Here is an 18,646-nt window from a genome sequence, read left to right as displayed (position 1 = left end):
TCCAATCGAAGCAGAGTTGACAAATCGGCATGAATGTAACGATATTGAAGAAAGTAGGGCACACAAGTCGTCGCTCGTGGTACCGATGAGGAAAATGGAAACTATCACACGGAAATGGTATATTTTGGACCTAATGGGTATTCGTGTTCACCGTAGCACGCACTGAACTGTTTCAGAATGCTGCAACCTGCTGAAATAAGCTGATAACTAGCCATAGAACACTGTAAACGAGAAAGTACATCGTTTCACTTAGTTTTGTACAAGATATCAGCACCTTATTTCTCATTGTTAAGGTTGTAATATGTGTATCTATTCATAATGTATAAGAGAGCTCATAATCCGTGGGAACATTATCTGCCATAGGACGCAACCTCTTCTCTCATCTCTTTTGCAAATGATGTTTATGAATGCTGTTTCTGAATGCATATGCTGTTTATGAATGTATATGCTGCCTACTATAATTGCAATGTCTTGATTCATCGATTGAACTCATAGTAAATCAGAAACTAAAGGAATGTCTCACGATTCACATACATAATAATTGCGTTCGTTGGTGCAGGCATTACATATATGACTATAATTTCAAAATAATCAGTGGGGTGTTTGACGTTGTTGACAATAAATTCTTATTTGTGAGTGAAATAAGGCTAAGATCTCAGTTTCTAAATAGTCAGATTTACAGATTTACGTTTGTATGAGTATAACAACAGAAGTAGTACATTACAGTTGTTTTGGCTCGTAATTATAGAAGCTATTTTAGTACCAACAGTAGAACTAGGACGCTTTTGCTTGTTTATAACAACTTGTATGTATGAAGTTGGAAACACAGTATGAATTAAAATACTGGGATCAAATTGCTTAAAGTTAACACCAAAACTATGTCCTTTTGAGACTGTCAATTCAATCTTCGTAGCCGCGCGGGATTAGCCGAGCGGTGTACGGCACTGCAGTCATGGTCTGTGCGGCTGGTCCCGGAGGAGGTTCGAGTACTCCCACGGGCATGGGTGTGTGTGTGTTTGTCCTTAGGATAATTTAGGTTAAGTGGTGTGTAAGCTTAGGGACTGATCACCTTAGCAGTTAAGTCCCATAAGATTTTTTTTTTAAAAAAAAGGAAGAAAAGAATTCTTTGTATGTTATATTCAATTGCCGATATACTTGGGTCAGATGTATGAGTTCCCACTCAAGTTGTAATAGTACGACAGTTGTATGAAGACTAATATTTCATATAAGTACCGAGGATGAAGCACCGATGAATATGTATCAAATTGCACACGGTCACTTCTTGTATATTTGGAATCTGGTTAACTCTAAAAGTGTAAATAATATTATTAATGTCCTGTTAATTCAAAAGTCATTAGCGGAAGAAAATTATTTTGAAACACTGTACATAGGTATCTGTAAATTTAGTGTTTTGTGACAGGCAACATAGTTGAGTGATGACATCGCTGTGGATCATGTCAGTAGTGTTAGCATTGAATTGTTAGTTAATGTCTTGAAAGCGGCACATCATCTAAGAAAAAGAGAGCAATCGATTTTCTTTCGTGAACACAATTGTAAACTAATCTTTATATTAGGGATGCCAATTTTGAGAAATGCCCGTTGACAGGGCTCTGAAAGCAGAATACGCACAAGGATTAGTTGGAAAGGTATGCATTCCACTTCATCATATTCAAAATGATTGTTGGTGCTTCTGACTGCATTGATACTTATTAGAAAACTGGAAGCAAGTGTGTTACATCAACAAGAGATAAATGAAACTCAGATTATGTGTTGAGTATATTTGTATCTTGGCGTGCTGTATGAGTTTAATAAACGTGTTTGAAACAGTGGGAAATCTCATAAGCGGTAATTTAGTAAGCATGAGTCTTCTAAAGGTGTTCTTCAAACTATAAGTCAGATACAGCGCGAAGTTATGAACAAAACCACCTTAGGCATCAGTGTCATCAAGTTCTGTGGAGAGAGACAAATGCCGCACAGTGATAACGAAATTTTATTTTCAAGTAGAAGTAATCACCATCTTTATATGTAAAAAGTTTATGGAAATTTTATACAAAAATAATAACGACATGTTTTGAAGTGGAGTTAAAAGTGATTTTACTAGCAATTGGCGTTTACCTTGAAAGCATTACCGAAAAATATATTGGCATCGTTACGGTAGTATATTAGTATAAAATTCATAAAACTGTTTCCTCGAGTCGGAAAGTGGAATACCAGAAATCTGATTGTGGTAGGGAAGGTAAAAAGTTTGAAAAGAGACCGCTCAGTCCAAGCTTTCTGGGGGGTCAGTGAAGTGACATAGAAAGAGATTAAGGATTTTCGGTCAGACGAAAATAGGGTAACATCAACAGCAGCAGAAAACGGTGCAAACAGCAGTAGGATTAATTCTGAGTTGGAAGAAAGGGCACAACCATTTAGAAAAAAATCGTCCTTGTCTAGAAACTGTACAAAATGAGTGGAGTTGCACCTACTGGGTTTCAAAACCGTTCTCCACTCTCGATTTTATGGGAGTGTGCGATTGTTTGTCTGTGTTTGTGTGCGCGTGCATGTGCGTGTGTGTGTGTGTGTGTGTGTGTGTGTGTGTGTGTGTGTGTGTGTGTGTGACAGAGAGAGAGAGAGAGAGAGAGAGAGAGAAGTTTCTTACTTTCTTATTTATTTTAATTTTTAATTTCTATTTTTTTGTTTTTACTTCATTCATATATTTATTTTTCTGACGATCCAGTCAGGCGATTTAGTCCTGTTTCCTTGTGCTTCAGCCGATGATGCGCATGCCTTTGTTGCCTTTCTTCGAGTTACCTGTGAATAAAAAGTTTCATGTTACAGTTTACGTAAATGGTTAAATAATCAAATAACAATGCATCTGTAAAAGGCCGACTCACTCATAATAGATTCTATACCTCCGTTTTTGTTTCAGAGTCTCCTCAAGATATTCATCTTTCTGTACAGTTGTTACTTTCAGTTTACACTATGTGATAAAAGTATCCGGATACACCCAAAAACAATCGTTTTTCGTTGGCTGGTTGGTTGGTTGGTTTAAAGATTAAAGGGACCAAACTGCAAAGGTCATCGGTCCCTTGTTTCAGAAACATACAGGGCACAGTGAAACCATCCATTAGTCATTCGAAGCACTAAAAGAAAATTCCAGGGGAAGAAAAGCCCCAAGATCAATAATAAAGCAACATGGAAAACGGAGCACAACAACAAAAACAACATAGAGAAGAAAGGCAGAAAGAATTAAAACTGTACAGCAGAGGATTTTGGCTGGCTGATCACTAAAATAAAAGGATGAGCCAGCCACTCTGCATCATGTTAAAACCTCCAGCCTAAAAGATTAGGGTGGAGTCGAATTACAACACAAAACTAATTAAAAGATACAGCTGAAAAGAGGGTGATGTAATAAAATTAAATGGACCTATAAAAGCCGCTTGCGCGAATAAAACTTAAAACCCGTTCTGCCATAGAGACATTATCACCTAAAAGAGATGATAAATCACCCTGGAGATTAAAAGTTCACCTGAGAACGGTTAAAAGAGGACATTCCAACAACATATGGGCCACCGTCATGTTTGCACCATAGCGACAATGAGGGGAGTCCTCTCGACGCAGCAGATGACCATGCGTTAGCCAAGAGTGACCAATGCGGAGCCTACAGAGAACAACAGAATCCCTGCGAGAGGCCCGCATGGAAGAACCCCACACAGTCGGGGTCTCCTTTACCCGCCACAGCTTGCTGGGTGCAGACAGAGTGCGCCATTCGTCTCCCCACATCCCAAAGACCCGACGGCGCACACCGATCGGAGGTCAGTTGCCGGGAGGCAGATCTCCAACGTCAGTTTGCGGGTGGCTTCTTTGGCTAACTTGCCGGCGAGTTCGTTTCCCGCTATCCCAACGTGTCCCGGGGTCCATATAAACACCACTGAATGTCCACGCTGTTCAAGAACATGAATGGACTCCTGGATAGCAACAACCATGGGATGACGTGGGTAGCACTGGTCAAGAGTCTGTAGACTACTGAGAGAGTCACCGCTAATGACAAAGGACTCTCCAGTGCTGGTACGAATACGCTCAAGGGCACGAAAAACGGCTGTTAACTCTGCGGTGTAAACATTGCAGGCTTCCGGCAAGGAGCGCTGGTCTACATAGTCTGCATGAGCATAAGCGTACCCCACACGGCCATCAACCTCCGAGTCATGGGATGCGTCGAGGAGAGCAAGAAATTGGCGGCGCAAGACTGCCGGAGGAACTGAATCTTTTCGCCATCGTGAGAGGTCGAGCCGAAGCTGCGGCCGACGAATACACCAAGATGGTGTATGTGGGTGGACCTGAAAAGCAGAGGGAAGAGGCAAAGACTTGAGTTCGCTAAGGAGTGACCAAACACGGATCAAAATTGTATAGCCTGATCGCGGCCGCTGGTGTGGGATATGGACTGCCGCATTAACGAAAAGGAGACAGTAGTTAGGGTGACGGGGCAAACAACGGACGTGTGCAGCATAGTTAGCTAAGAGTTGTTAACGCCGGACACCAAGTGGAGGAACCCCAGTCTCAACAAGTAGGCTATTAACAGGGCTGGTGCGGAATGCTCCTGTCGCCTGTCGAACCCCAGAGAGGTGAATGTGGTCCAGCAGTTGCAACACTGAGGACGACACTGAGCCATACGCCACACTCCCATAATCCAGTCGGGACAGTTTGAGTGCTTTGTAGAGCTGCAGCAGCGTATTACGATCTGCACCCCAAGTTGTGTTGCTGAGGCAGCGGAGGGCATTCAGATGCTGCCAGCACTGACACTTGAGCTGACAAATATGTGGAAGCCAAGTAAGCCAGGCATCGAACAGCAATCCCAGAAAACGATAAGTGTCAGCAGTCCTGAGCATGGCATCCTGAAGATAGAGCTCAGGGTTGGGATGGACAGTGCGACGCCGACAAAAGTGCATAACACAAGTCTTCGCAGGAGAAAAGTTAAACCCATGGGCTAGGGCCCGCGCCTGCACTGTGCGTAAGGCTCCCTGCAACCTACGTTCTGCAACACTAATGGTGGAGGAGCTGACAAAGATGCAGAAATCGTCAGTATATAACGTGGGTGAGACAGACGAGCCCACTGCTGCTGCAAGGCCATTAATGGCCACAAGGAAAAGTGGCACGCTCAATAGAGAGCCCTGTGGAACGCCGTTTTCCTGGACATGAAGTGAACTATGGGACGTGCCAAGTGAAACGCGGAATGTCCGAAGAGATAAAAAATTCTTAAGAAAAATGGGTAAAGAGCCCCAGAGACCCCACCCGTGCAACGTGGCGAGAATATGGTGCCGCCATGTCATGTCATATGCTCTGGAGAGGTCGAAAAAGACAGAGACGAGGTGTTGGCGCCACTGCGACGGAAAGACACCATCGCCCCATATGCGGTTGAAGATGTCAAGAATACATCGCTGACAGTCCAGGGACAGGTGTTTGAGCATCTGATTGGGGATGGCATCTGGCCCAGAGGCTGTTTTGGGGCACTGTGCCACTTCCCTTTGGAGTTCCCACGAACTAAATGGGGCGTTATACGCCTCAGGGTGGCGAGAAGCAAAATAAAGCCGTTTGCCTTCCTCCCGGCGTTTTAGCGCGCGAAACGCAGAGGCCTGAACATAATGCTGAGCGAAATGCTCGGTGATTGCATCGGTATTGGTGGATAGCACCCCGTTGATGGTAACCCCTGGGACACACGTAGAGTGCTGCAATCCAAAGATGCGTCGAATCTTCATCCACACCTGGGAGGATGAAGTACGGGAACCAATGGTGGAAACGTATCTCTCCCAGCACTCCTGTTTCCGCCTTTTGATGAGCAGCCGGACCTGAGCACGGAGACGTTTGAATAAAATGAGGTTCTCCAAAGACGTGTGCCGTTTATGTCGCTGAAGAGCCCACCGACGCTCTTTAATGGCTTCAGCGACCTCCGGAGACCACCAAAGCACAGAATTTCGCTGGGGGCACCCTAACGGACGAGGAATGGTACGTTCCGCAGCGTAAACAATTGCTGCAGTCAGTGTCTCAACCGCCACATAGATGGTACCGTGGAGGAGAGATTCAACAGTGGCAGCAGATGAGAACACTTCCCAGCTTGCCTTGCTAAATGCCCCTCTGGGCAAGCGTTCATGGGAGCGACGCTGGGGTAGTGAAAGGAAGATGGGAAAATGGTCACTACCACACAAGTAGTCATCGACTCTCCAGTGGACTGATGGTACAAGCCCTGGGCTGCACAACGACAGATCTATGGCTGAGAACGTGCCATGCGCCACACTGAAATGTGTGGCGGCGCCAGTGTTTAAGAGGCAGAGGTCGAGTTGGGAGATGAGATTCTCGACATCTCTGCCTCGGCCAGTAATCTTCATTCCACCCCACAGGGGATTGTGGGCGTTAAAATCCCCCAGGAGAAGAAAAGGCGTGGGTAGTAGGGGGACAAGTGAGCCAATTCAGTCAGGGGGACTGTACCACCTGGAGGGAGATAGACACTGCAGATGGTTATGTCCCGGGTAGTTCTTACGCAGACAGCCATAGCTTCCAATTATGTTTGAAGGGGCACAGGAGCACTATATACAGAGGTAAGGACATACGTATCCATTAATAAAGGGAGTTGTTTGGTTGGTTTGTTGGTTTGGGGGATTAAAGGGACCAGACTACTACGGTCATCGGTCCCTTTTTCCAAACCTTAAAAACACCCATAGAGAATAGAAGCGAACAAGGAAAAGATGACAGACGACAAAGGACAAGAGAAACTGAGACAAAGAAGAGACAAAACGAATTAAATTCACACAGAGTGTGACGGTGGTTGGCCGACCATAGAGAAAAAAGGAAAAGCCAACCACCGAGAAACATATTAAAAACTCATGCTAAAACTGTAGGCCAGAAGCCAGACTCAATACTAAATAAAAATAGACACTTAGAGCAAATGATAAAAGCCCCCTGCCGAATAAAATGCAAAACTAAGCCTGTCATGGAAGTATCATCTTTTAAAAGGGCAGGGAGTGTATCAGGTAGCGCAAATGTCTGCCTGACCAGAGCTAAAAGTGGACAGGCCATCAAAATGTGGACCACCGTCTACGTCGCCCCACAATGACAAAGAGGCGGGTCCTCACGTCGCAGTAAATAAATATGCTTCAGCCGTGTGTGGCCAATGCAGAGCCGACAAAGGACAACTGAGTCTCTGTGAGGGGCTCGTATGGATGATGACCACGCAGTCGTCGTCAGCTTAAGAGCATGGAGTTTATTGGGCGTGGGCAGATCGCGCCATTCAGCGTCCCATAGGGCGAAAACTTTGCGGCAAAAGACTGCTTGCAAATCAGTCTCTGGGAGGCCAATGTCCAGGGTTGGGGCACTGGTGGAATGTTTGGCCAGGTGGTCAAATGTTCATTGCCCGGGACGCCAACATGACCAGGGGCATGCCGCAATGGGCAAGAGCATGCAGGGACTCCAGGGCAGCCATCACCAGGTGGGAGCGAGGGAATCACTGGTCGATACCTCGTAAACAGCTCAAGGAGTTGCTAAAGATAACAAAGGACTCACCTGAGCAGGAGCAGATATACTCGAGGACACGAAAGATGGCGACAAGCTCAGCAGTGAAAACGCTGCAGCCAGACGGCAATGAATGTTGTTCACAGTGGTCCCCTAGAGTCAGAGCATTACCGATATGACCAGCAACCATCGAGCCATCAGTGTAAGCAACGCCAGATCCCTGAGACGTTGCGAGAATGGAAAGAAAGCGGCGGCGGAAGGCCTCCGGAGGGACTGAGTCCTTTGGGCCCTGTGCCAACTCCAGCTGAAGGGAAGGGCGAGGCACAAACCACAGGGGTGTACGAAGAGGTGCCCGGAAACGAGGCGGAAGAGGTAAAATCCCAAGCCCAGAGAGAAGCTCTCTGACACGGACCGCGATTGTACAACCTGACCGGGACCGACGATCTGGGAGATGGACGTGCGACTGTCGGAATAGTAGACAAAACTTAGGATGCCTCGGCAAGCCACAAACATGCGTAGCATAAGCGGCCAGCAAACGTTGGCGCCGTAAACGCAGTGGAGGGACGCCCTCCTCCACAAGTATGCTGTCCACAGGGCTGGTCCGGAAAGCAATGCGTATCCCGCTGTGAAGCATTGGGTCCAGCACCCGCAATGCAGAAGGGGATGCTGAACCATAAGCCAGGCTCCCATAATCCAGAGGGGACTGGATTAATGCCTTGTAGAACCATAAGAGGGTAGATCGGTCGGCGCCCCAGCTGGTGTGGCTCAAGCATCGCAGAGCATTTAGATGCCACCAACACATCTGTTTAAGCTGCCGAATATGAGGCAGCCAAGTCAACCGGGCATCAAAAACCACTCCCAAAAACCTATGTGTCTCCACCACAGCAAGAAGTTCGCCAGCAAGATAAAGCCGCGGCTCTGGGTGAACAGTGCGTCGCCGGCAGAAATGCATAATGCAGGTCTTAGCTGTTGTAAACTGGAAGCCATGCGCTACAGCCCAAGACTGCGCCTTATGGATAGCACCCTGCAGCTGACGTTCAGCAGCTGCAATGCCAATAGAGCTATAGTAAAGGCAGAAGTCGTCAGCATACAAGGACGCTGAGACAGACGTTCCCACCACCACAGCGAGCCCGTTAATTGCTATTAGAACCAGGCACACACTTAAAACATACCCCTGTGGCACCCCGTTCTCCTGAACTTGGATGGAACTATGGGAGGCCGCGACTTCCACACGGAGGGTACGATGCGACAGAAAATGTCGGATGAAAATCGGCAGTGGACGCCAAAGACCCCAACCATGAAGCGTAGAGAGGATGTGATAACGCCATGTCGTATTGTATGCCTTCCGCATGTCGAAAAAGGCAGCGACCAGGTGCTGACAGTTGGCAAAGGCTGTACGGATATCTGACTCGAGGCTCACCACATTGTCGGCGGCAGAGCGGCCTTTATGGAACCCACCCTGAGATGGAACCAGAAGGCCCCGTGACTCGAGTACCCAAATCAATCGCCAGCTCACCATCTGTTTAAGCAACTTGCAAAGAAAGTTGGTGAGGCTAATGGGACGGTAGCTGTCCATCTCCAAAAGGTTCTTGCCAGGTTTCAAAATGGGGATGACAACACTTTCCCGCAATCGCGACGGAAACTCACCCTCGACCCAAATACGGTTGTAAAGGTCGAGGAGGCGTCGCTGCCAGTCCACTGAAAGGTGTTTCAGCATCTGACAGTGGATGCGATCGGGCCCGGGAGCGGTATCAGGGCAAGCGGCTAGGGCACTGTGAAATTCCGACTCACTGAATGGAACATTGTAGGATTCAGGATGGTGGGTGCGAAATGAAAGGCTCCAACGTTCCATCCGCTCTTTAATGGAGCGGAAGGCCAGAGGGTAATTCGCAGAAGCGGAACTCAGAGCAAAATGCTCTGCCAAGCGGTTCGCAATTACGTCAGAGTCAGTACAAACTGCTCCAATCAGTGAGGGCGCAGGGACAATGTCAGTGGACCGATAGCCATAGAGGCGTCGAATCTTGGCGAATGATGCAGCGGGCCCGCGCACGAAGCCGTTTGAAGGCGATGAGGTGTTCTGTGGAGGGATGTCGCTTGTGACACTGGAGCGCCCGCCGGCGATCTTTAATCGTCTCAGCAGTCTCAGGCGACCACCAAGGCACAGTCCGACGAAGAGCGGTGGTGACCTAAAGAACCATCACATCAATGGCGTCATTAGAAAGAGGCTCAATAGCGGCAATGAAGGAGAACAGGTCCCAGTCAGCCTTATTCATAGCCCACCTGGAAGGACGCCCAGAAGAGTGATGTTGTGGCAGTGACAGAAAGATCAGAAAGTGGTAACTGCCACACAGGTCATCATGCACACTCCATTGGACAGAAGGTAAGATGCTAGGGATGCAGATCGAAAGGTCGATGGCGGAATACGTTCTGTGTGCCACAATGAGATGTGTGGAGGCACCATCATTTAAAATCGAAAGGTCTAGCTGTGTCAGTACATTCTCAACGGTGGCGCCTTGACCTGTTGCCACTGAACCACCCCACAGAGGGTTATGGGCGTTGAAGTCACCCAGTAACAAGAAAGGTGGCGGCAATTGAGCTATCAGTGCAGCCAGGACATGCTGCGCGACATCGCCATCTGGTGGAAGGTAAAGCCTGCAGACGGTAACAACCTGTGGCGTCCACACCCGAACAGCGACAGCCTCTAAAGGTGTTTGTGGAGGGACAGACTCGCTGTGAAGAGACTGAAGGATATAGATGCAGACGCCACCAGACACCCTTTCGTAAGCTGCTCGGTTCTTATAATAACCCAGATAGCCACGGAGGGCGGGGGTTCGCATTGGCGGAAACCAAGTTTCTTGAAGAGCAATGAAGAAGAAAGGGTGCAGGCTGAGAAGTTGTCAGAGTTCAGCAAGATGGTGGAAGAAACCGCTGCAGTTCCACTGGAGGATGATATTGTCCATGGCTGAGAAAAGCATGAACGGACTGGGGAGGCATATTACGCTGCTGGGTCACCTTCTGCCTCCGATGGAGCGCCTGCACAAGTGCTATCCATTGCGTCTGAGGGACTGGCGAGATCGAGGTCCTCAGAGGACGCAATAATCTCCACCTCATCCTCAGACATAGAGCTTCTAGGTAGTGGTGGAGTAGGTGCCACCACAGGTGCCTTGGTCTTACGGGTCTTCAATGGCGCTTTCTCTTGCTGTTCCTTTGGTTGCCATTACTGGGAGGGCGTACTGGTGTCAGTCTCCGGGATTGAAGATGATCGCAAAGCTCGACGACCAGCGACCTATGGCTTCATCAGCCACTGGGTGTCTGCTTGGCCGCTGGTAGGAACATGGGAAGGGAGTGTCTCAAGGAATCCCTTCCGAGCGAGAGAAGCTGAAGACGACTTACACTTCTCTGGCTTAGAAGTGGGGACTGGTGTTCCCGATGGTTGGAGGTGGGGGGTGTTGCTCCGGAAGTAGATGGAGTAGGAGCAACAGGGAGTGAATTGCCCCCCACAATCAAGGGGGTCGGTGGATAGTGACTGATCTTAGAGGCAACCATGTGACGATGGGAGAACTGTTGTTGCAGCAGCGGCGTAGGTCGACGTCATTGACACTGGATGGAGCCTCTCATATTTCCGTTTAGCCTTGGTGTATGTCAGGCGGTCCAGGGTCTTACATTCCATTATCTTCTATTCTTTCTGGAAGACCCGGCAGTCTGGCGAACAGGGGTAATAGTGTTCTCCATAGTTAACACAGATAGGAGGTGGGGTACATGGAGTATTGGGATGCGAAGGATGTCCACAATCTCGACACGTGATGACGGAAGTACAGTGGGATGACATGTGCCCAAACTTCCAGCATTTAAAACACCGCATCGGAGGAGGGATATATGGCTTCACATCACAATGGTAAACCATCACCTTAACCTATTCGGGTAAGACATCACCCTCGTAGACCAAGATGAAGGCACCCGTGATTATCCCTCGGACCCTGATAGATGTGCCGGACGAAGTGAACACCTCATCGTTCGAGGTTGGCGTGCAGTTCATCATCGGACTGCAGAAGAAGATCCCTGTGGAAGATAATACCCTGGACCATGTTGAGACTCTTAGGGGGATTGATGCTAACTGAAACATCCCCCAACTTGTCACAAGCAAGCAACCTCCGTGACTGGGCAGAGGATGCTGTTTTGATGAGAACTGAACCAGAGCGCATTTTGGACAAGCCCTCCACCTCCCCGACCTTGTCCTCTATATGCTCCACAAAACACTGGGGCTTGGTCGACATAAATGATTCACCACCAACTCGTGTACTGATGACAGACCAGGGTGAATAGTCTTCACTGCCTTCTTTAGCCATACGTTTCTCTCATGGAGTGGCCATGGAGGGAAATGATCCTGTTTTGTATTTCTTGCCATTGAGGTTAGACCTCGATCGCTTAGAGACTGGTGGTGAAGGCCCACCAGCGAGGGATGATGTACCATGCTTCATTGTGGGTCATCTGCCCTGATGCCACCCATTCCAACTAGGGACTCTCCCCACAGGCGCCACCCAGCCACAGCAAAGACCACCTGGCAGGATGGCCTTTGCTGGGAGTCCCGATGCCCCAGAATGATAGGCATCTACTCCTCAGCAAAGACCACCTGGCAGGATGGCCTTTGCTGGGAGTCCCGATGCCCCGGAATGATAGGCATCTACTCCTCAGCATACGTGGGTAGGTAGCAGCTCAGGCATCAGCAGGGCGATCCCTTTGTTGTCAGGGGGCTACCTCCAAGAGGGTACATGACAGCCCCACCACAACGGACTGGCTACCGTGCTGGTTGTCAGGTGTCGAATATCCATTAATAAAGGGAGTAAAGATGGATGTACGCAATGGAGGGAATGTAGGCTACCTGGATCACACTGCAGCCGATGTGGCCGGAAGCTCAATGTAAGTCCAACTCCTCAAATAGTACGCACGAACGGAAAATTTGGAAAAGTAGTAATCAAACCCCTTAGGGGACAATCACATTCAAGGCCAAAACAGTTGAGACTCCTTTTAGTCGCCTCTTACGACAGGCAGGAATACCGCGTCCTATTCTTACCCCAGAACCCACAGGGTGTTTGGAAAGTGGTCACTACCACACAAGTCATTAAGCACAATCCATTGGACAGATGGTAAGAGGCTAGGGCTGCAGATCGAAAGGTCGATGGTGGAGTACATGTCATGTGCCATACTGAAATGTGTGACGGCACCATCGTTTAAAAGGGGAAGGTTGAGGTGGGCCAATACGTTCTCAATGTTTGAGCCTCGACCTGTCGCCACTGACCCACCCCACAGAGGGTTATGGGCGTTGAAGTCGCCCAGTAACAGGAACAGTGGCGGCAATTGGGCTACTAGCACAGCCTGGACATGCTGCAGGACATCACCAACCAGTGGAAGATTCAAGCTGCAGACAGTAACAGCCTGTGTCGTCCACACCCAAACAGTGACAGCCTCTAAAGGTGTTTGTAGAGGGAAAGATTCGCTGTGAAGGGAGTGCAGGACGTAGATGCAGACACCACCAGACACCCTTTCATAAGCTGCCCTTTTCTTATAATAACCCCGATAGCCACGGAGGGCGAGTGTTCACAATGCTGGAAACCAATTTTCCTGAAGAGGAATGCAGAAGAAAGGGTGACGGCTGATAAGTTGTCGGAGCTCAGCTAGATGGTTTAAGGAACCGCTGCAGTTCCACTGGAGGATGATATTGTCCATGGCTGAAAAAGGCGTGAAGGGACTGGGAAGGCAGATTACGCTGCTGGGTGACCTGCTGCCACTGACTGAGCACCTGTGCTAGTGCTATCCATTGCGTCTGAGGGACCAGCGAGATCGAGGTCCTCAGCAGACGCCAGGATCTCCACGTCGCCCTCAGATGGAGAGCTTGAAGGTTGTGGTGGGGTGAGTGACCCCACAAGGTCTTTGGCCTTAGAGGTCTTTCTCTTTGACGTCTCTCGCTGAACCTTGGGTTTCGCCGGCTTTGGGCTTCACTGATTCAGTCTGTGGGATGGAGCAGGATCGCAAAGCTCTATAACCAGCCACTTGTGGGCACTTACGCCACTGCCAGGCATCATCCTTCCCGTTTATGGAAACCTGGGTAGGGAGGGATCCAAGGGACCCCTTGAGAGCGGGAGTAGCCGAAGAAGTTGGACGCTTCTCTGGATTATAAGCGGGTATGGATGTCATCAATGAGTGGGAGGGTGTTCTCCCGAAGTAGGTGGCACAGGAGCAACAGGGTGGGTAGAGCCTCCCATGGGCAAGGGGGCACGTGTAGTTGTATGCCTTGGTGATCCTGCTCGAATTCTCAGAACCGATGGGGCTACCACGGTTGTCCTAGCCGCGGCGTATGAAGATGTCATTTGAACAGGATGTAGTCAGTCATATTTCCTCTGAGCCTCACTATAGGTCAGTCAGTCCAGGGTCTTATATTCCATGACTTTGCGTTCTTTCTGTAGGATCCTTCAGTCTGGTGAGCAAGGTGAATGATGCTCTCCACAGTTGACAAACATGGGAGGCAGGGCACATGGAGTATTGGGATGTGATGGGTGTCTGCTATCGCGACATGTGAGGCTGGAAGTACAGTGGGAAGACATATGGCCAAACTTCCAGCACTTGAAGCACCGTATTGGGAGAGGTATATAGGGCTTGACATCAGACCAGTAGACCATCACCTAGACCTTCTCTGGTAATGTATCACCCACAAAGGCGAATATGAAGGACTGGTAGCAACCTGATTATCCCTCGGACCCCGATGAACGCGCCGGACGATATGCACACCTCAACGCTCTAAGTTGGCGTGCAGCTCGTAATCAGACTGCAAAAGTAGGTCCCTATGGAAAATAATACCCTGGACCATATTTAAAATCTTATGTGCTGTTATGGTAACGTTAACATCCTCCAACGTGTCACAAGCAAGTAACCTTTGTGACTGTATAGAGAATGCCGTTTTTATCAAAACTGACCCAGAGCTAATTTTGGAGAAGCCCTCCACCTCCCCAAACTTGTCCTCTAAATGCTCTAGAAAGAACTGAGGCTTTTTGGACATGAAAGACTCCCCATCAGCTCTCGTACAAACTAGGAACCAGGGCAAATAACTGTCACTGCCATACTGAGACTTACGCTCCTCCCACGGTTTGGCGAGGGAGAGGATTGTTTTCGGATCGAATTTCTGAGCATTAAATTGAGCCCAAAAACGCTTAGAGACTGCTGACGGCTGGCCACCAGCGAGAGATGATGTACCATGCTTCATTGCAGGTCATCCCCCCTGATGCCACCCACTTCAACTAAGGGCCCTCCCCACAGGCGCCACCCAGCCTCAGCACGGGCCACCTGGCAGGATGGCCATTGCCAGGAGTCCCAATGCCCCAGGGAGATAGGCATCTACTCCTTGGCATATGTGAGGAGTTAACGGCGCAGGCATCAGCCGAGCGATCCCTATGTTGTCAGGGGGCAACAACCAACAGGATACATGGCGGCCCCACCTCAATGGACTGGCTACCATGATGGATGTTAGGTGCAATTAAGTCCATAGTCGTCGTCTCCGCAAAAAGCAAGACTGCACAGTGCATAGTGGAAATTGCACCCAGGAAAGTATCCTCGCCCAAGAGATGGAGAACGAGCGGGACAGCAATGCGACAACGATAAAGCTGGCTAGAAGTCTCAATGCACGATGAACAAAATGCACCATGTAAGGTGCCCTTCCGCAATTGGCTGGCTCTTCTGAAGAATTTAAAAAGATGTAGGTCAAACGCGAGAGAGGACCATCACATACAGGCCGAAACGTTTGGGACTCCTTTTAGTCGCCTCTTACGACAGGCAGGAATAGTGCGGGCCTATTCGTACCCCCGAACATGCAGGGGGGCATCTCCAATGGTCATAACAGCAGGAGGTCAGCCGATGATATAATGTATCAGTTTCATTGCAACAGTGGCAACGATCCGTCACATTGAGACGAATACGAAAATGTCACACGTTGGTAGGTATAATATTATGAACAACTTGGTACCACGAGGACGCCACTGCCATCGGGAGGTTAATGTTGGACCAAAAAATCTTCCAGTTCGTTTCTGGCGACAGGGCATCCACAGAGGAAATACTACGAGGAATTGGCCAGCGGCTTAACAGCATTTTTAGGGAGAGGTTCGCTTGGGAAAGGCTATTTACTCCTAAATAACTGACTTCAAAAAAATTCCTTAAAGTGCCGTAGTTTGTAAGTAATCCTGGCAGTATCTACTGGAGGTGCTAAACTTACCAGTCGGATACAGTCATAAAGGCGACCTGTAAGTGACTGGGGGGCGCGTTGACATGTTAAAACGGTGCGACGGATGAGTATGGCAGAAGCCTTAACCCGAATGTCAGGGAAGCCCAAACCTCCCAGCAGATGGGGGCGCGCCGTGACACCATACAGCACACGAAATACAGAGTTGCTCCAGATAAACCTGTCAGTTAAACTTCGCAGGAAGTGGAAAGATTCGTGCAATAAAATGAGCCTTACTTAACACATACGTTTCCATGGCCCGGACCTTAGGAACAAGTGAGAGGGATTCAATGATCACTCCCTTAATCTTATCAGTGACAGACTTCCAGTTTATTGCAGCCATCTTTAACGGACAACTGTCAATTCTAACACCGAAAGATCGATATTGGGTGACCTTCAAAGCCAATGGAATTTCACCACCGTCAAATCCTCCGAAACTAAGTGACATTTCTGGTCATTGACCCGCACTCACCGTAAGACAACAAAAGAAATCCAAAACTTACTTCATCAGTGGTATATCATCATGGGTACGGAGAAGAACCATAACGTCGTCAGCAAATGCACGAATGGTAAACCTTTCTCCCAACAGCGACCAGTCACCCAAACGAGCAGCTATAGTTCGCAATAAGGGCTCCAGAAACAGCACGTAGAGCGACATAGATAATGGACTCCCTTGATGGATGACACACCGCGATAGGGGAAGTAAGACTGCCATTTACGTCAATGGATGCCCGAATACCAGTGATTAGAGACCTAAACAGCCGTCGTGCAGCATTGTTAAAACCAACAGTCGTCAATACTCGCATAAAGAATCCATGATTAACGCTGTCGAACACTTGGTGAAAATCAATGAAAAGCAAAGTGCTTGGCACAGGAATGGTGGAAGCAATCGAAATTATATAACGACATCCAGCAACGGGAGTCAGGAGAGTACGACTCGGAAGGCAACTTACATGGCTCGCGGTAATGGTGTCCAACAATACCGATAGTCGGCTATTTACCGCTGGCGCCACTATTTTATAATCATAGTTGAAGAGGGTTATCGGGTGGATCTAATCCACAAGCAAACGTCCCAGCTTTTTGGGGATCAGGACAATTTTAGCAATCTTAAAGCTGGGCGGGAGAAGACCTCTGTGGAATACTTCATTTACCATGGAAGTTATCGTAACTCCTATCAGGGGCCAAAATCGAATATAAAATTCTTTGAGAAGACCATCGGGCCAGGCGATTTGTGTGAGGGGAACGAGCCCCAATATAAAGTATATCATCGCGATGGACTACAGAGAAAAACTCTACCTGGAGAGCTGGCGTAACAACACTATTGTTGTGTACATAGTTCCGCGTAGTCAACTTTCTCACTAGAGCGCGCCCTGCTAAGCACAACAGCGCAGGTGCAGCGCTCGTCCATCTCCGCACTACGAGTAGGCGCTGCCTCAGAGACGGACCAAATTCTACTTCCGCCGATCTGCGTATTAATATGTAATGCAGCCAATGAGATTGCTGCTAACGTAGAACATTTTCTCCTCACGGATCACACTCACACAGTGATACCTGAATGTGCGAGGTATTATAACGAGTGTACAGACCTCCGATCAGTCAGTCTGTATTTGCGTTCACCAGTCTGTACAAGTCTGCATTTGTCTGCATTAGTCTGTACCAGTCTGCAATAGTCTGTATCAGTCTGTACCAGTCTGCATTAGTCTGTACCAGTCTATAGTCAAGTTTCAGTCTATGCCTAATAAGATTACCATATTCCTGTACATAGCCATGATGATAAATGAATAGACACTTTGTCAAGTATCAGAGGTATGTGAGAATAAGGTTAACGTACCAAGACCAAAGGAACTTCATATTGTCTATTGTAAACTGCATCCAGAATCAAGTTACATAATGTCTATGCTTTTTATTATTTTAATAAATGTGTGTGAAAATTAATCAAGTTCTGTTTAAAGTTGGTCACCGTCTATCTGCTACTCTAAGCGTGCAAGTGGCATTTCTATAGTCTGACCTAACGGCAGAAGATAAACGCGCAACGATAAGACCACGAGACATATTGCTGAGACTCGCCTACTTCGTTAGAGCGACAAGTCAAATAATCTGATGGTGTGTGTACCGAAGGTCTTATAGTACGCACACCGCAACTATCAAGGAGGGAGGTGAAATCAACAGACGGTGGACCGTCTGAATCCAATTCAATATAAAGTTCGGAATAATACTGGTAAAGTTCACGCTTGATATCAGATTGGGAGGACCACTCACGCCCATCCATGAACGGATGGTAGAAAGACACGTCCTTTGAGATCGCTTGTGAAGCCTGTACGATTGAACGAGGCTGGGAACGCAATCGGACACCATCCATTTGCCTACTTTTGAGTTATAGATGTTTCGCCTTCACACGGTGGACGTCGACGACCCTCAAGGGGGCATCATGAGCATTATTGTAAAGATCGCGAAGGACAGCGTAATAAAATTCCCTAGTGCGCCTTATTTCAGCGCTAAAATGCTTGAGTGTATTTCGAAACCTGGGTTTTAGCAAATGTAACCCGCCATTTTGGAAGTGAGGAATAACGCACCTGGGACTGAGTTGTCCGCACCCATACGTCTGCGATGATACCTTCCAGAGAGGGATCCGTGAGATGTAGAGTGTTTAGCTTCCATAAAGGGCGCGAAAGGTGGACCCGCTGCGGGGACGTGGTTGTAAGTCATTGAAACAGCACACTGATCAGTGAAACTGGCAGGAATTACGTCTATAGATAGAAGCTGATTACAGATGGGGGCAAATGAACAAAAGTGGTCCAGTCAGCTACTTGAAGTAGCTGTAAAAAACGTAAACCACTTCAATGTAGGATATCTGCAAACCCAAGCATCCTGGAGATTCAAGGACGTCACCGTAACATTAAA

The 18,646-nt window shown here is 48.2% G+C and overlaps 1 protein-coding gene across 1 annotated transcript in view; it reads right to left on the bottom strand.

The window, feature by feature from the left end:
• Positions 1 to 642: 642 nt before the first annotated feature.
• The window catches only part of LOC126457478 (uncharacterized), a 160,448-nt gene continuing 142,444 nt past the window's right edge, over positions 643 to 18,646 (bottom strand). Inside the window, exon 5 of the mRNA XM_050093771.1 lies at positions 643 to 2,793. The gene's annotated coding sequence lies outside the window, so the exon portion shown is untranslated. The remainder of the gene's footprint in view (positions 2,794 to 18,646) is intronic.

The sequence above is a fragment of the Schistocerca serialis genome, chromosome 2, assembly GCF_023864345.2.
Source record: "Schistocerca serialis cubense isolate TAMUIC-IGC-003099 chromosome 2, iqSchSeri2.2, whole genome shotgun sequence".
In the NCBI taxonomy this organism is placed as follows: Eukaryota; Metazoa; Arthropoda; class Insecta; order Orthoptera; family Acrididae; genus Schistocerca; species Schistocerca serialis.
This window is presented reverse-complemented; position numbering and strand designations above follow the sequence as displayed.